Source organism: Hippoglossus stenolepis, chromosome 16 (genome assembly GCF_022539355.2).
Source record: "Hippoglossus stenolepis isolate QCI-W04-F060 chromosome 16, HSTE1.2, whole genome shotgun sequence".
NCBI lineage: Eukaryota > Metazoa > Chordata > Actinopteri > Pleuronectiformes > Pleuronectidae > Hippoglossus > Hippoglossus stenolepis.
The window spans coordinates 19,097,184-19,113,457 of NC_061498.1; positions in this window are offsets into that span (position 1 = coordinate 19,097,184).

Genomic DNA, 16,274 nt, shown 5'->3' on the forward strand with positions numbered 1-16,274 from the left:
TCTCTCTTTCTATCTCTCTCTCTCTCTCTCTCCCAATTTCTCTCTCCAATTCTCTCTGGCTGTCCCTCTGCTCTTTCTCTCCCTCGCCCTCTCTCTCAAATTCTCTCTCTCTCTCTCTCTCTCTCTCTCTCTCTCTCTCTCTCTCTCTCTCTCTCTCTCTCTCTCTCTCTCTCTCTTCTGTCTCCCCTCAATGGACGGACTACTCTCTCTAAAATAGTCATTCTCAAATGGGGGTGCAAGGACCCCTTGGGGTTCATGACACACTGCCAATGGGTCATAGACAAGTTCCAGATTCATCCATTAAAATAATCATGATGTATGGTTGTTCTGTGTCGACATATTGATAATAATTTTATTACACTATTGTAGAAGTGTAACCGAAATGAGCTACGTCAAATTATACACAGGGGCATAAACGAGGGGGTCCCGGAACTGGAGCTCAGACATCCTCTGCATGAGGACACACATCTGCTGTTTGCTCGTGTTTAGAGGTTAACAGCTTCTTTTTTATTATCAATTAGCTTCATATAAAGTCCAGTTCTTTCTGGATGAAACAGAGACAAATATGTCCTGTCACAACAAAAGACAAAAGCAGTGGGCCACAGAAATATGTAAATATATATTGTAACAATTAACTATGGGGCACCATTTCCATTTGTTTATTTGTATATTTTCTATTATATATGTTACATACCTGTATTACATATATTGTAAAAATGTCATACACCTCGATCATAACTTTTTATCCATCATGAAGGATAACAATAGAATTAACTAATGAAAAGAATCCAGGTTTATCCTAAATATGCCAATGAATTACATTTGGTTATACTCCCTGGATTTCCCTTGGTTACCCCTTTCTATTGTGAATATAGATGGATGATGAGTTTCCACTTCCTCCCACTATGGTGACACTGATTTCTCAACTGATAAATTATTTGTTAACCCATTATCTGCTAAATTAAATTACAGCGTTTTTTTAAACACAAAAAAACCACTTCGATGAGAATAAAAAACATCAACAAATGTTGATGGTTTCATGTTTTAGTTTACATTGTTTTTGCATCCCAGAAACAACAAATTCATTGTTATAATCTCTCGTTATTATTTTTAATATTGGCACTTTGCTTTCAATAAATAAGGACAGACATTTGCTTCAAGGAAAGATGATTCACACCACAGGGATCACACGGTTTGATTTTAGGACACTTATTTTTAAGAAAGTTTAATGTAGAGTCTAAACCTACAGGGAAAATACAAAATTTCAAACTTTGTGCACAAATTCATCAAATGGTGTCAAATCTCTCCCAGACTAAAGATTAAGGATGATTTTTTTCCTGCAGCTCTCAGGGAGAAACCCCTGTTCACCCTGACACCAGTAGTGATGGAACGCGACACTCTCCTATTCGTTTTTTTTAGTAGGTGTATCGTGATGAATATGTAGAAACCGACCGGCCCCCTTATCGATCAGCCAGCGGAGAGCTCACATCTCCAGGCATGAAAATCACCCGCGACAAGGCCGAGCCGCCCACCGCACCAATCCATCACCTCTCATTTTATGGCTCCCTCCCCCAGATCAATACTGAGTGTGTGTGTGTGTGAGTGTGTGTGTGTGTAGGTAGGTGTGATGTATGCTGGCCCTGTCTGATTCAGAGTGACAACACAGCTCAGCAGAGTCGATAAACAGAGCAGAAGACGTGCACTGTTGGATTTCTGCAGTCAAATTCTGAACAGTTAAGACACTAAAGCTTCAGACTTCAGTCTACTCCCGCTCGCTGTAAAAGTACAGTAAAACCAGTTCAAACACGGCGAGGCCCCGTTCACTCCTGGTGGTAAAATCAATCCTGAGTGTTTCAATCACATGTGCTCAGTCAGCTCTGAGTTCAGGCGTGAACACACCTATGACACACGGAGGACTCGTGTAAGATCTGATCACTGAGACCACACTCTGAGGTGGTCTGTGACGCATGTCTCCACACTCCTCTACCAGGGTAAGCATAAAAACTAGGAGAACTGGGAGTAGTGGGAAAAATAGGGGTTTTATTCATCAAAAGTATTTACAAAGTATAAGATGGGTAACAAACCCAAGCCAAAGTGATCGAAAAAAATAACTGTATATAAATTGACATAGAAGAGAACTGCTCTAGAGCTTAAACATAATTCGGCTAAACAGAGCTTAACATACTGACTGCTCCTCTGACCAAAGCTGCTTTCAGAAATCCCCTGAACTCCGCAGATCCTCCGTATTTTCTCCAGAGGAGGTGCTTGTGTGAACACAAATGTCCGAGTTAATACATCACTTCCTGTCTCTGCCTCCTGCACCCGGCTGCTCCACCTCTTGTCTAAATACTGCACAGGATTTGTTGCTGTTGTGAACGCGTTTGTGAAAAACAAACTGCAGGTAAGTTCAGTGCCCAATTCTCTGGATTGTACCTAAGGGTCATTTTCTGAAAACAGCTCAAAGTCAAAACCTTAGCTCCTAACTTCAGGATTATATAGCATATGCTGGCCAGTCCATAGATTATTGCAGGCGGGAAATTACAGTCATCTTCTTAACAACTGTTGCACAGATGACGGTGTCTCCTGAGAACAACCCTGTGTCTACAGCAGAATGGTGCAGTCCAATCATCCAGCCTCCTCAATTTAGGCTGTTGACTTCCAGAAGCTCAGTCTTTACCAGGTCGCAGAGAGGATGTTGGACTGCAGGACACTGACAGGAAAGTTGTTGAAATCTCATTAAATGTAACCAATTGTGTGCACTCAATTTAGAAAAATTAAGTGGGCTAAAGCAGAGTGACTGTGTATGGTGTTTTAAAGGTAAATAAAATAACTGAAAACATCACCTTAAATGTGCGGCAGCCGCCACACGGTGTGACGGCCCAGCTGCTTGGCAGAGGTCCTCTGACCCACTACAGCTTCCACGCACGGCCACACGTATGCAAATGCGGGCGAATGATAATTGCCTGTTGAAGTGAATTATGCATTGTCAACTTGGGGTCAACCACACAAATGTTGTGGTCTTATTGGTTGAGGCTGTGAAGTCACCAGTAAAAGTTCACAAAAGTTCAAAAACTCCACGCAAAGCCACGCTGCGGATTTGCTTTACAACAGCAAGCTGATTTTGTATCCGCCTCCTCGCTCACACAGAATGGAGGAGAATTGGAGGCAAGGGTTCACCACTGCTACATTCGCGTTTGTGTGACAATGCCCTGTTAGGTATGTTTGACTTCTTCACAATATAAGGTCTTCTAAAGTCAGGAAGGAATAGACAAACGACGACTACCTGTGATTGGATCACTGGAGATGGAGGTTAACACCAGGTGTGAACGGGGCTGGGGGCTTCATCTACACTACTAGTTTATCAATGCTGCTGGTACGGTCTTGTTCTAGTTTGAAAACGCTGGGCTTGTTTTAGTTTGGACCAACAGAAACTGAGACAAATTATGCATATGCCCACCTTCTCTTCCTGATTGGTTCTTATCAGTCCCAACACTTACTGTCAGTTATCAGTTTCACCTATTTGTCACTCCAAGTCAAGAAATCCCTGCTCCTACTTTTCAACATTGCTGTTTCACATTCGTAGTAATTTCTGAAAGTAAGCAACCAACTGCAGAGTTAACGATCTGCTTCCTGTTCACACCACATGACAAGTGTACGTGAATGGTCATGGGATATGTGTTTTCAGGTGTGTCACTGTGGACGAAGGTTATTTTTTATATGGAACTAAAACGCTTGTGTGGATGGAGGTAGTTTTAGTATAAAAAAACTGTTTAAACTAACTAATACAGTGAGTTATCTCACTCCTGATGAAAGACATTATGATAAAATTGTGTATTTTCACGTAATTTTATCTAAATATATTTATTTAAATCCGAACATGTTAATATTTTAATTAAACCTTCCGCAGAATACTAAATGGAACATTTATTTTAGTGGAAATAAAAATATTTTCCTACTTTGCTGCTTCTTCTACATCAGTGTTTTAATTGGTTTATTTTAGCTGCAGATCATTTTATCTGTGAATCCCCTCTTGAAAACACACACCTGCACTCACACACAGCCGCACGTATATTTTGCTGGGCTGTTGGATAGTTGCCCCTGAAGAGATTTCCCATTGGATATATAGGACCATCTGTGGGTTCACAGCGGCTTTGTTTGGCGTCTGAATTAAATCCTGACACCAGCCAGTAGATCACGATGTCCGAGTTAACGCCTCTCACTGCAGCAGCAGTAGCAGCCTGTAATTGTCAACAACAGCAGCAACACACTCCTGCACACACACACACACACACACACACACACACACACACACACACACACACACACGCACACACACACGCACACGCACACGCACACACACACCTTCAAACTATATTTACGTCTGTACTCAGGATAGGAACACCGGACATAAAGCACAATTACATGCTTTGGAAGTGTCTTCTCAAGTTTTAAAATGTTAACCTTTCTTCCTGGCTTCATAATCTTTTATTTCTTTCAACCAACTTAAGTTTGAAGTCTTGCAAGATCAAAAATACCAGGAAGGACTGATTATTGTTGACAGCACAGATACTACCAAAACAACAATCCATCCAAGTCTATTTCACGCCTAAAATCGACTCAAAGCTGCTGCTGTCTCCGTTACAGTAAACTACAAAAGTCCTTTATGAAAAAGTTGCCCTCTGTTTTTCAGATGGACAGGAGAGAAGAGAAGAGGTGGGGGCTCATGGGAAAGATGCCCCCGGTCACAATGATGTCTTCACTGCAGATTAACATGACAAACAGGAAGTGATCAACATCTGGACGTGTGAGAGGTGAGGAATCACACCTTCTGCCTATACGTCTGCTCTCAGGTGTTGCATTTCTTCCCATCACTTTGTAGATAAAATCCCACTATGTCACTCACACACACACACACACACACACACACACACACACACACACACACACAAAGTCACAGGAGGAAACACCACCGGCCGTTACCATGGGCTGAGTGTTGCCAGCTGTTCAGAACCACCTTGGCAGAAATGGACTCTGTTGTGAACTAAAGTGAATGTTGTGTTCAATCAAAGGCTGCAGTTCATTTCTGCAGATCCATGTGACACAAACTCGCACACAAGACTGTGACACGAGCATCAATACTGTGAAGCTGTAAATAGTGAAGACAAGCTTTCTTTTTTTAATATAAATCTTATTACTGCTTCTAAAACATAATTTACACATTATGGAGATATGTTATATCTGTGTGTATATAATACAGTCTTTAAACACCTTTAATTTGGAATTTTTTTAAATAAAGATGTGCAAAATGACAGCTCTGCAAAAGCAAGGGCAAAGCATCTTGACCGCCCCCTGGTGGCTGTGTGCAGTAAAGGTCATAAACCTTGCCTCCTCATGTTAGTGGATGGGACATGGACCAAATAAAAGAAAATCACAGTACCTCTGTCTCATAGATGGTTTCATTTTAGGTAGTTCTTATCACACTGGTGTTTGTTTGTATGTTTATCTTTCTGATACGTTTGTTTTTAAATTAGTTATTTGATGATATAAAAAAATGGGCTGAGACATGATGATTGACAGCTGAGACTGAGTCTTGATAAGTCGAGCACAAGTATCAGCAGGACCTCGATACAGCGGCTCCACTGTGTTATCACTACTGCACAGATGGTTCATATTTTGGCTTCATTTCTGGATAGTGAGAGGATGTGGAGACGTGTTGTCCATCTTATTTAGTCTATGACTAGGATCTGGGATCAGCTGCACCCTTGTGGCTTTAATCATCCCTGGAATGTGTCTAGAAACTGACTGAAGTACACCTATGCTAGACTGAAGTGATGTGACATAGTTCAGAAAGTTCAACAAACTCTCTGTGGATGTCTAAACTAGATTCAACTGTGATGAGTCTTAGATCAAAGCAAGAATATGGTGCTTTCAAACGTGTGCTCCCAGGAGCAGAAAGAAGAAGTTGAGCACCAGGACTCCTCCTGGAGTTGTCCGTGTTTTTAAAACATTGAGGTCAAGGAGGTGAACAAGAACCAAGAAACTACACTCGAGCAGATCCTCAGAAGTTCTCTGGAGAGACTGGAGAACTTGCTGGAGGATCTTAGGAAGGGAGGAGATAATCTGCCCACATCTAGGTCTGCAAAGCTCGTAGAGATTTACCCAAGAAGACTAGAAGCTGTAATTGCTTCCAAATGAGCTTCTAAAGTTCAGAATTAAGGCTCTGAAAGTTTTGTAAACAAGAGATTTCAATTTTTGATTTTTATTAAAAATAATGAATTAAAATGGGGGTTTCACCTTGTTTTATGGACTGTTGAGTGAAGAGGATCTAAATATTGTTTTAAGTAACTGAAACTGTAAATAAAATTTCAAACAATACAATGAGACGGATCGATTTCTCATGTTGCAGCCTTAAAAAGTTCGGTCAACAGCGGAACTCCAATGGCGTCATTACCACAGCAACCCTCACTGATAATTTGGTAATGCCTGCACACACACATCTGATCAGATCACTTTAATAACACTCAATAGAGCACATACATCCACAAAGACCCAACAGTCCACTTATGAAATATATCTAAATTCACTAGATCTGGATTTTTATTTGGATTGTTATATGTGTCCTACAGATACCAGGTTTTTGTATCAGTTGAAAAACAAATAGAGGATCTGCTCCCTGATCCAGATCTGCAACAAAATTTAACAAGGTCTTCCCTGACACATTCATCCTTTCTCCAAGTTTTGTGTTAGTCCGTCCAGTAATATTTACAAAATCCTGATAACTGACAAACACAAACGCAGATGAAAACACATCTTCCTTGGCGGAGGTAGTATCAGTGCGGACAGTGTGTCCCACAGATCAGGTGTGAGAATTTAAACCTGCAGTGTGAACAAAGCACAAAGTGGTCGTCTGGTAGAACTGTGTCATGATGGTGGCTCCAAAAGAAAGTCAGCAGAATGGGGTAGGAAAGGATAGGAATTCCCACAGAGAACGTCTCGTGCTGAGAAGTTGTTGTGATGCAGTGGCTGTTGGAGGCAACAAATGAGTTTTTACATTCAGTACAAAAAGAAAAATCTCCATTTTCATACAGTCATTATTATAAACAGTCGTTCAGAATTGATGTATTCACAGCGTAGTTATTATGTGAGAATGTTTCTGTCTGTGAATCATTTGTTGAAACATGATAAACAGACTCAGCGCTGATAAATTCACAAACCTCTGGGAAGTCAGAAAGAGGAAGTGTCTCTCTCTCCTCAGAGGTTATACTCTACGCACTCTCAACTTTTTCAGGTAAATAAATAACAATAAACAGCGTGAGATTTTTCTCAGATACTGTATATGAGAGAACAGACCATGTGATGTTTCTTTCCCTGTTTTTCAGTGGAGTAAATATTTGGAACAGATCCAGGCTCAGGCTTCACCAGTCCCATAACATATTGCATGTTGCATAAATCCAGGCTGCCTGTTAAGCTAATGACATGTTTAATTAAATCCAGTCTCACACTGCTGGCAGACGAGTCACTCAACAGGAACCAGGAACATGAGAGAGAAATACATGTTTAATGGTTTGTGTTGTCATGCCTCCATTTTATTATATCATACTTATTTCTATTCTGTCAATTAATCGATTATTTGATTATTATACAAAAAACTGCAAGTGTTCTAATCATGGACTGTAAACAAGAAGGGCACTCAGAAACCACACACCTTGCCAAGGCCCAACAGTCCCTTTATGAAAACACATACATTCACTAGATCCAGATTTATATGTGAATATGCACCAAATTACTTGCACACACACCCTAATATTTATCAGTCCCCTACACATGTCAGATTTTTTATATCAAAATCCATGAATTATTTATTGAGAAATCAATGAAAATGTTGAAAAACATCCCATCACACAATGCTGAAGAAAGTAAAACCAAATTGGATCTGCCCCCTGATCCGGATACGCTCCAAAATGTCAGCTGTTCTTTCCTTACGGATACTGCATCCTTCCACCAAGTTACGTGGAAATCCTTCCAGTAGTTATTGTGTGATCTTGCTTACTAACAGACAAACACACAAATCGACAAAACCTCCTTGGAGGTAACAAAGATGGACAACATGTCTCCACTTCCACTATCCAGAAATGAAGTCAAAATAGCTTGGATACGAACGCTGCCTTTTTCATGTCATTTTACTGTTGTTCATTTGGAGCCAGAGTCTGTGAAGTAATGGACCAGCGGAATTAAAGTCCTGCTGATTAACTCACTCGACCAATCAATGTCAGCTATCAATCACGATGTTTCACCCTGTTTTTAACATGAAACTTATCAGAAACATGAACCAACATCAGTGTATAAGAACGACCTAAAATGACTGAAAACATCCTGGAGGGGATTTTATTTAATGTGTACTTAGAATTTTTAGTCTAGTCAATGTCCCATCTGCTAACATGGAGGAGGAAGGGTGTATGACCTACTGCAGCCAGCCACCAGGAGTCGAATCAAGATGATTTGGCTTCACCTTTGGAAGCTCTCATCTTTATTTCCATTCTATGGGTTAAATAATCGGTTTTCAGTAAATTTTTTCAGGCACAATGCAAAAGCTTTACCTTCTTATATCCTGAAAATGAACTGAACTTTATTATTACTCACATAATTTAACCACCATTGTGTCATCACTGCCTCCACTTGAGTGAAGGACTCAAATCTCTGTTACTGTCCTCGGCCACGTTGTTGGGCACAGTGAAACCTTTCACTTTCAGCAGCTGCCACTGACGCACAAAAACAGTTTCCAGAGAAAATAACTTGCGAATCAATTCCATGCTCAGCAGATTCCTCCTGGTTGTGTTTTTTCCAATTAAATGTGTGAATGGGTGTGTGAGTGTGGGTGAGGGGGTTGAGTTGTTTACCTCGGCCAGTAAATGACATTTATGCAAATTGTGTGTGGCGTGCCAGTGCAGACGTTTTAACATTAACTTTCCACCTCAGGTTCTCAGTGTGGTGATGTGATTAAGTGACGGAGCAGTGCCGGAGCAGAGTCTTTAACCGTTCTGTACTGTAGTGGTTGAATGGATCACATGATGTGCAGGTTAGTCATTAACAATGTTTAACCTGTGATTAAAATGATCATAGGTTACATTAGGGGATGGAGCTACAGTCTCTCGACCAATCGCGACTCAGTCTTAGTCAATCTGTTTTTATGTCATCAAATAACTAATTAAAACCAAACTTATCAGAAAAACGAATTCTTAAACATACACCAGTGTGAAAAAAACGACCATTAATAACAGGGTAGGGTTTATGACCTGTACTGAAGCTAGCCACTAGGGGGTGGAAGATGTTTTGGCTTCACTTTTGGGAGCTCTCTTTTTGTACATCTTTATACTGTATATAGACATTTTTGGTCACAAAGAGGTCTTATATGTCAATATTAATCTCTTATTATTCAAACAACAAACACTATTATTCCGTCATTGGTCGGTGGTGACCAAAAACAGAGCAAAAAGAGAGGGGAACACAAACACCGCTCCATTGGGATGATCATGTAGCTCTGTGTCTGCTGGATGTGCGACAACTTTTTAAGACAGTGACGCTTCTGGTCCGCATGTCAAGTCCGTATGTGGTCGAGTTTTTCTGTCCAGTGGTGGCTGAAGAAAACGATTTAATTCAGCTTTAGTGGTAAGAAAGTTTGTGAGGGGTGTTTGGTGAAAAAAACAGATGGTGAACCTGAATGTTTTCAGAGAGAATGAGATTAAAAAAGAGAAACAGAGCGTTGGCAGTCAGACGGCTGTTTAATCCTCTCTGTGACCAGCCACTGACTTCTGTAAGCTGCAGAGGAGCTGTGTGTATGTGCGGATATCAGCCCATCTGTGTGTGTGTGTGTGTGTGTGTGTGTGTGTGTGTGTGTGTGTGTGTGTGTGTGTGTGTGTGTGTGTGTGTGTGTGTGTGTGTGTGTGTGTGTGTGTGTGTGTGTGTGTGTGTGTGTGTGTGTGTGTGTGTGTGTGTGCGTTTGCAGCCAACACCTCAGCTCATCCCCACTTTTCCTTGATTTCCCATTGGTAAAGAATAGTGTGCTGTGTGGTGACCTGCAGCTCATTATACCCTCGGCTGAACCTCCTCTTCATGCCTCCCTGTCCTAATCTAATGGGGCTCTCTGTCCTTCTATCTGTCTCTGGCAGCTCTCAGAATCAAGGTTTCACCAAAATGACTTTTGGAAGGCCACTATTTTCATTATCTTAACGCTATTATCTTCAACTGGTTGTGTGTCAAAAAATTGCCCCCACATTACAAATATGTTTCTCGAATTTTAGTGGAGAAAAACCACAATGTGTTAATGTCTATCGGTGTAACCAGCAGGGCCATTGTATAATAATTTAAAACCAAATTGACCAGTGTGACACAAACAAATGTGAACTAATGATGCAAAATAAATGTTACTGGCTGTGGGTCGATATAAAACGACCTCTGAGTCAGACTGTGTCGATTCTTTTAATTGGTTCCACATAACTTTTATCAGCTTGCACACACACAAGACCGTAAACTAGATAAGTCAGACACACACAGACACACAAACATGTCCTTTAGGTGGCTACGCTCTAACGCTCATGCTTGCAACCCCTTCCCTATAACCCTCAGCAAATGGGGACAAGCCAGATGTCTCATAAGAATAACATCTGATCATAAAAGTATTCAATAGTTACAGCCAGATCATTTGCATAGAGATGTCTGTTTGTGTGCGCGCATCCGAGCCATAAAGCTCCACTCTTGAAAAACTTTAAAAACACTTTGTCACTGTTGCACTGGATTTGTCGGCTGCTCTCAGGAGGAAGACGCTCTGTGGCGTGCTGATTTTTACGAGGAATAGTTTTTCGATACAGTACTTCTGTATTTTGTCTGAAGAATATTGGATAAACTGAAATTTTGACTGATGGAGGAAAAGTATCCAAAATGATGAATTCCATAAGTTTGAGTGGGGGGAGGCACGTGCCCCAAATATCCATCCAATAGTTGCTGAGACATATTGCAGCTAATTATTATTGTATTATTGCATTAGAGGTAAACATTTTCTAGTACCTCATTGTGACCACTAGACTACTACGTTATACACGAGTGATTGCAGTAATATGTTTTTTATTTGTAATTTTGTTCAGTCGATTATTTTACAGTTCCGTTGATATTCTTTTTGGTGGCTTGTGGCTCAGCGATCGTATTCCAAAATGAATGGTGCAAAACAGCGTCTCCCTCAATCTTTTCATCTTCAACGCACTTTTGTGCGGCATTTCACAGCTTAACTGTCTCAATAATACTTTTGGTGTGCAGTGATGAAAGTGTGTGCCAGTGTAACTCCTGTAATCAATGCAACCATGTAGACCCTCAGCGAGCAGAGTAGCACAACAGGCCTGTGCTTGTACTTCAAACCACTGAAGTTTAATTTCACACCTGCTCCTGCCTTCCTAGGATACAGCTGAGCCCTTTCTCAGGTGGAATGGAGCTTGAACGGCTTCAGCACCTGCCACCCGTTTCGTCTCAGCTCGCTCACACTCGACTCATGTATTCAACCTCTCATGAGGAGAGCTGATGCCTGAGTAGGGAGGATACCTGCTGGACCGGTGTCGGCTCTGCCTGGAGAAGTGTATCTGTGAGCTGGAGCCAGTGAGGCGATACTGGTCTCAGTGGAGGTGTCCAAAAATTGATCTAGGTCACGGAGTGAAAGTGAAAAGTTTTAACAAACAGTTAATCAAAATGTGCTATACAAAGAATAAAGTGCAGAGGAGTGCTGACTAATAACAAAACTGTACCAGGAATAGAGGTAGAGGTGGATCCAGAGGTCCAGGGGAACAGGTCTGAGTGTTGTTGTGTTTAAGAGCAGAAGCTGATTCAAGTGAGAGCACCACGAGAGGGTTGACGTTCTGGCAAAGGTTGTTTTTTGCGAAGCAGATGCTGTGATAATTGTCTTCTTATTTTATTTCTTTTTTTATGTAGAGGAGCTCAGTACTCATCTTGAAAAATTAAGTTCATTTCTGATATTAAAGTTGTCTGAGAAAAAAAAAAGTTATCCATTGTATTTTAAACCTTGATGCATAACATTTCGTAAATTGGTGGGTCGTATTTTTTTTCTGATACATTTTCAACTTTTATGTCAGAAAGAGAGTTTATTTCTCACAATGTTACCCACCTGTTTCTCATTACAAACAATGCCAAGGCTGAAATTAACTTACATTTTTAAACGTATTTGTTATTTTTTTCACTATCCTTGTCACCACATTGAAAATCGACTATTTACTACCATGCATGTGTGTGTAAGATAAAGGAAATGAAGTGGATTCTTTCACATATAGCAAAGATGACTTTCTATATCTGCAGTCTCCTCTTGGTGCACACTGAAAAGTGGGCCTTTTACAGTCGAGGCAATGTGACTGATAGTAGCTCTGGAGAGAGGGAAGGAGGGAAATTGATGGACAGCAGGAACTAGAAGGTCGATGGATGGTCCGTCTGCTGCTGCAGCAAAGCTCCTTATCAATGAATTGTTGAAATATTAAAGTTGTCAAACGCTGCTGTAAAAAACTGGCTGTTGTTAGTTCAGAGTTTTGTCTCTTACAGACCCCCTACCCCCCTACCCCCTGGGGTAGGGGGTCTCACTGAGAGAGTCACTCACTGAGAAAGTCTCAGCTCATTCCTAATCCTTTGAGCTTCGATTGAAATTCACATGGACCATTATCGCCTGGGGGTCTGGTCCAATTCAGAATCCAGTTTGGTCCACCGGGGACCCCGGAATGAGGCAGGGGTCATCCTTCTTTTCTGAGGGCCCCTCTGTCATATGTCAGGATTAGTCAGGCGTCGAGATGGACCTTGTTATTGAAAAGCATGCCTGTCTCACACACCTCATTCTCTCCTGCCGTACGACTACCTCTCTAGGAGAGGGAAATTTCCAATTTCTGTGATATTTTACTTTGTAATGAAAGTGTCAAGGGGATGTGAAAAGGAGGAGATGCACCATAAATCCCTGCCCGGGGAGAACAGGGTGGAGTGTATACGTGTGTGTGTGTGCTGGTCCGACTGCTCGCTGAGTCGATGTTTTATTCACACTATCCGTTCTGTCTGTCTGTGTTCACCTCTCTGAGTTTGATGATGGCGCTGCTTTAACTGGCAGGTTAAAGAAGAGACAGGCCATTATATTTCTCTGCCTTTAGCTGAAAGTTCTGTTTATTCAATTATTCCATTAAAAAAATGAAATGCTCAAGGCATGTTTAATGAATTAATGAAGATTTTTTTATTTCATCTTGAAGTGTGTGACACTAATTATAAACTACTCTTAGGTGGTGGGTAAAAGTGGAAGCATGGGGACAACTTTTTCCGTATTTGTCCAAAGGTAACAAAACCCACCTGACAGCACCTCGGAAACTCACAAATTAAATTAGCTCCGTGCAACTTCTATAACTTAAAACAGCAGCTTGATTGAAATGAGTTTGATGAGTCACTGACTTGGAATAGGGAGAATGTTTCCTCTTTCATTCCCCTCACCCTGTACGTCGGTTCTTAATCGATGGAACTTTGTAAGTAGTTACGATCCGCAGTGAGAAGTGTGGAGCTGACTGACAGTCGCAGCTTGAATCGTCAGAATCAGGCACAGCAAGTTCAAGAGGAATGCCGAATCAATTAAAAAGACGTAGAAATCATTGAAAACCAGCGCTCATCTATAATATTCTGTGTGGATACTTAAAATATGATGAATTGAAAACAGAGTTTGGTGCATTTGTTACAGCGTCAGCTCCTATGGTTCAGGAAGTTGGGATCATGGGTAATATCCACCGTTCTCTTGTGTTTCAGTTCAGTGAGTGGGACTACGCAGTCAGAGCTCCACTCAACACATTGATAGACTTTGTTTTCTGCCTACATGAAACCACTTTCTCTCTCAGACAGAATGAATTACCACATGTCGCTGCAGAGGGCGCTGGAAAAGTTACATAGTGTTGCTTTAATTAACTTTACAAAAACCAAAAGGGAAAAAACAACAATTTCCGATTTTCTTTGCTAGAGGCTACAAGTGGAGAGTAACTAATCAAATACACTCAAATCTTGTAGGTGAAACCTGAGACTCGACATTTGATTACACAAGGTATGTCAAGCAGTTTCACTTATGTAAATTTGCAGGAGGTACTCTGTCACATGGACATTTCTGGTCATACAACACCAGGTATCTGTGTATGTGGACGTGTTAGTGGCACATCAGGTTCACGCACAAGTTGTCGAAGCTGAATGGCAGAAATGGTCTCGATCTTACCAACAGAAAACAGATGTTTTTTCCTGAAAACAATTTTACTTGACATACAGTGTTCCTGCAGCTCCTTAAAATGGTCTTTAATTGTCAAATTATCAGAATCATAAGTCTTAATATGGATTTGGAAAGATTTTAATTATAAAGTTGGATTAACTTCAGTCTCACTTTCAATATATTTTGGGGCGAAACTGGTATTGATCACAGTGTAACAGAAGTACATAACAAAACCAACATGGAAACAGTGACCACTGAAGCAGCCCGGTCAGAATTTATTACATCACAATCAGCTCTGATGTCAAGATGAGGTGTGTAAGAATACCTTAAATACCTAAAAATACTTACTTTCATCTTAAATTAGTAAAGTGCAAGTTCAGCGAGAACCAGATCATTATAAGGTTTAGGTATAAAACGTAAGAAAAACATAGAGTCACAAACAAACCGAGTATTGTTCTGTATTCACATCAACAACAAAAAGGTTTCCTCTGGCAATTTTTAAATGAGATTTTAGATGTTTTAGCCAAAAGACTGCCATTCACACCAAAAAACAATCATGTGCCCATGGTTTATCTTTTCACCAAATTTCACAGAAAATTGTCCAGCAGTGTTGTCGATGCAACCAGCTCATTAAAAAGAGCAGAAGCTCAATAATTCAATAGATATGATACAATAAAACCCTTCATAGAAAATGAATGGGTTCAGACCTCTATCCTCTCTCTGTGCAGATGTCACACGTCTCAGCAGGTGAATCTGCTCTGCTCCATACTGACACTGTCTGAGCTGTCCAGGCATATTGCAACGGTGCAGACGGCCGATTGGTCAATTTCAATTACAGCTTTGCCTCCTTATCAGCCCTCAGAGAACCAGAGCTCTGCTGCTGATTGGACGGAACGTGGCTTCATTAGCTGATGGGTAACGCAATCAGTCCTCAATTTCTACCTGTACATTACAGGTAGAATATACAATATATATATATATATATATATATATATTTATCTCTGGGTTTTTTTCTTTCTTTTGTAACATGTCGGTGTGACAGCAGAGTGGAACCAGGGAAATATAAACACAAGTATAGTGAGGAAGTGTGAGAGAGAAGTGGGAAAAGAACAACATGTGTTAGCGTGAAGGATCGATAGCTAATCCTGAGCTTAATCTGGTGTCTCTGGTTTACAGCCTATCTGTCCTTGCTCCCCGCTGCTTCCCTACTGAGAGAACAACATCATTTGTTTCTGACAAAAAGCCCCAGTGATTTAGGAGCTAATGCCTCCACCAGAGCAGAGTCTGCACAAAGAGAGGAAGACTGAGGGACAGCTTATCTCCGACTGACGGGATGGACGACGGACAGATAGAGGTCTGAAGAGAGGTTGATAACCACACAGAGATTTTAAATGTTTGCGTCATACGTTCAAACTGGGACCGCTTCACTGTCTGGTGGATATGTGGATGTCTGCTTTTGTAGACAGCTGTCAGGTTGTCTCTTGGCTAAGATAGAAGGATATAACTTTAGCCTGAGATGCTCCAGTCGCTGTTTGCTGCAGCAGCCAACCCACTTTCCAATATAAATGCTCTACAAACTTCAGCTGCTGGCTCCAGCCCTCTGAATGTTTCGGACATTTTCCTGTTGTTGTGAACACGTCTGACTTGGACAATCTCCTGCTGCGTTCCTCATATGTGAAAGACAAAAAGTGTCTGAACCCAATTCTCCAGACATTTTATATTTTCTGGCAGTATTTTCTTTTCACTTTCTCCTCCTCTTCGGTACAACTGATCACTATTTTCAATATTAATATAGTGAACTGAACGTGAACTGGACGTGAACTGAACGTTCTCATTCTTAATATTTACATCTTCACATACATTCAGACTCTCTCAGACTGTCTCGAACATATGTAGCTCTCTCTGTCACATATCATCTTTGACGTCTCAGCAGATTTAATCCTGAGTCAACGCTCCACTGCTCAGACTCATCCCCCTGCTGCCTGAGGGGTTCCCCCTCCTCCATCAGCCTCCT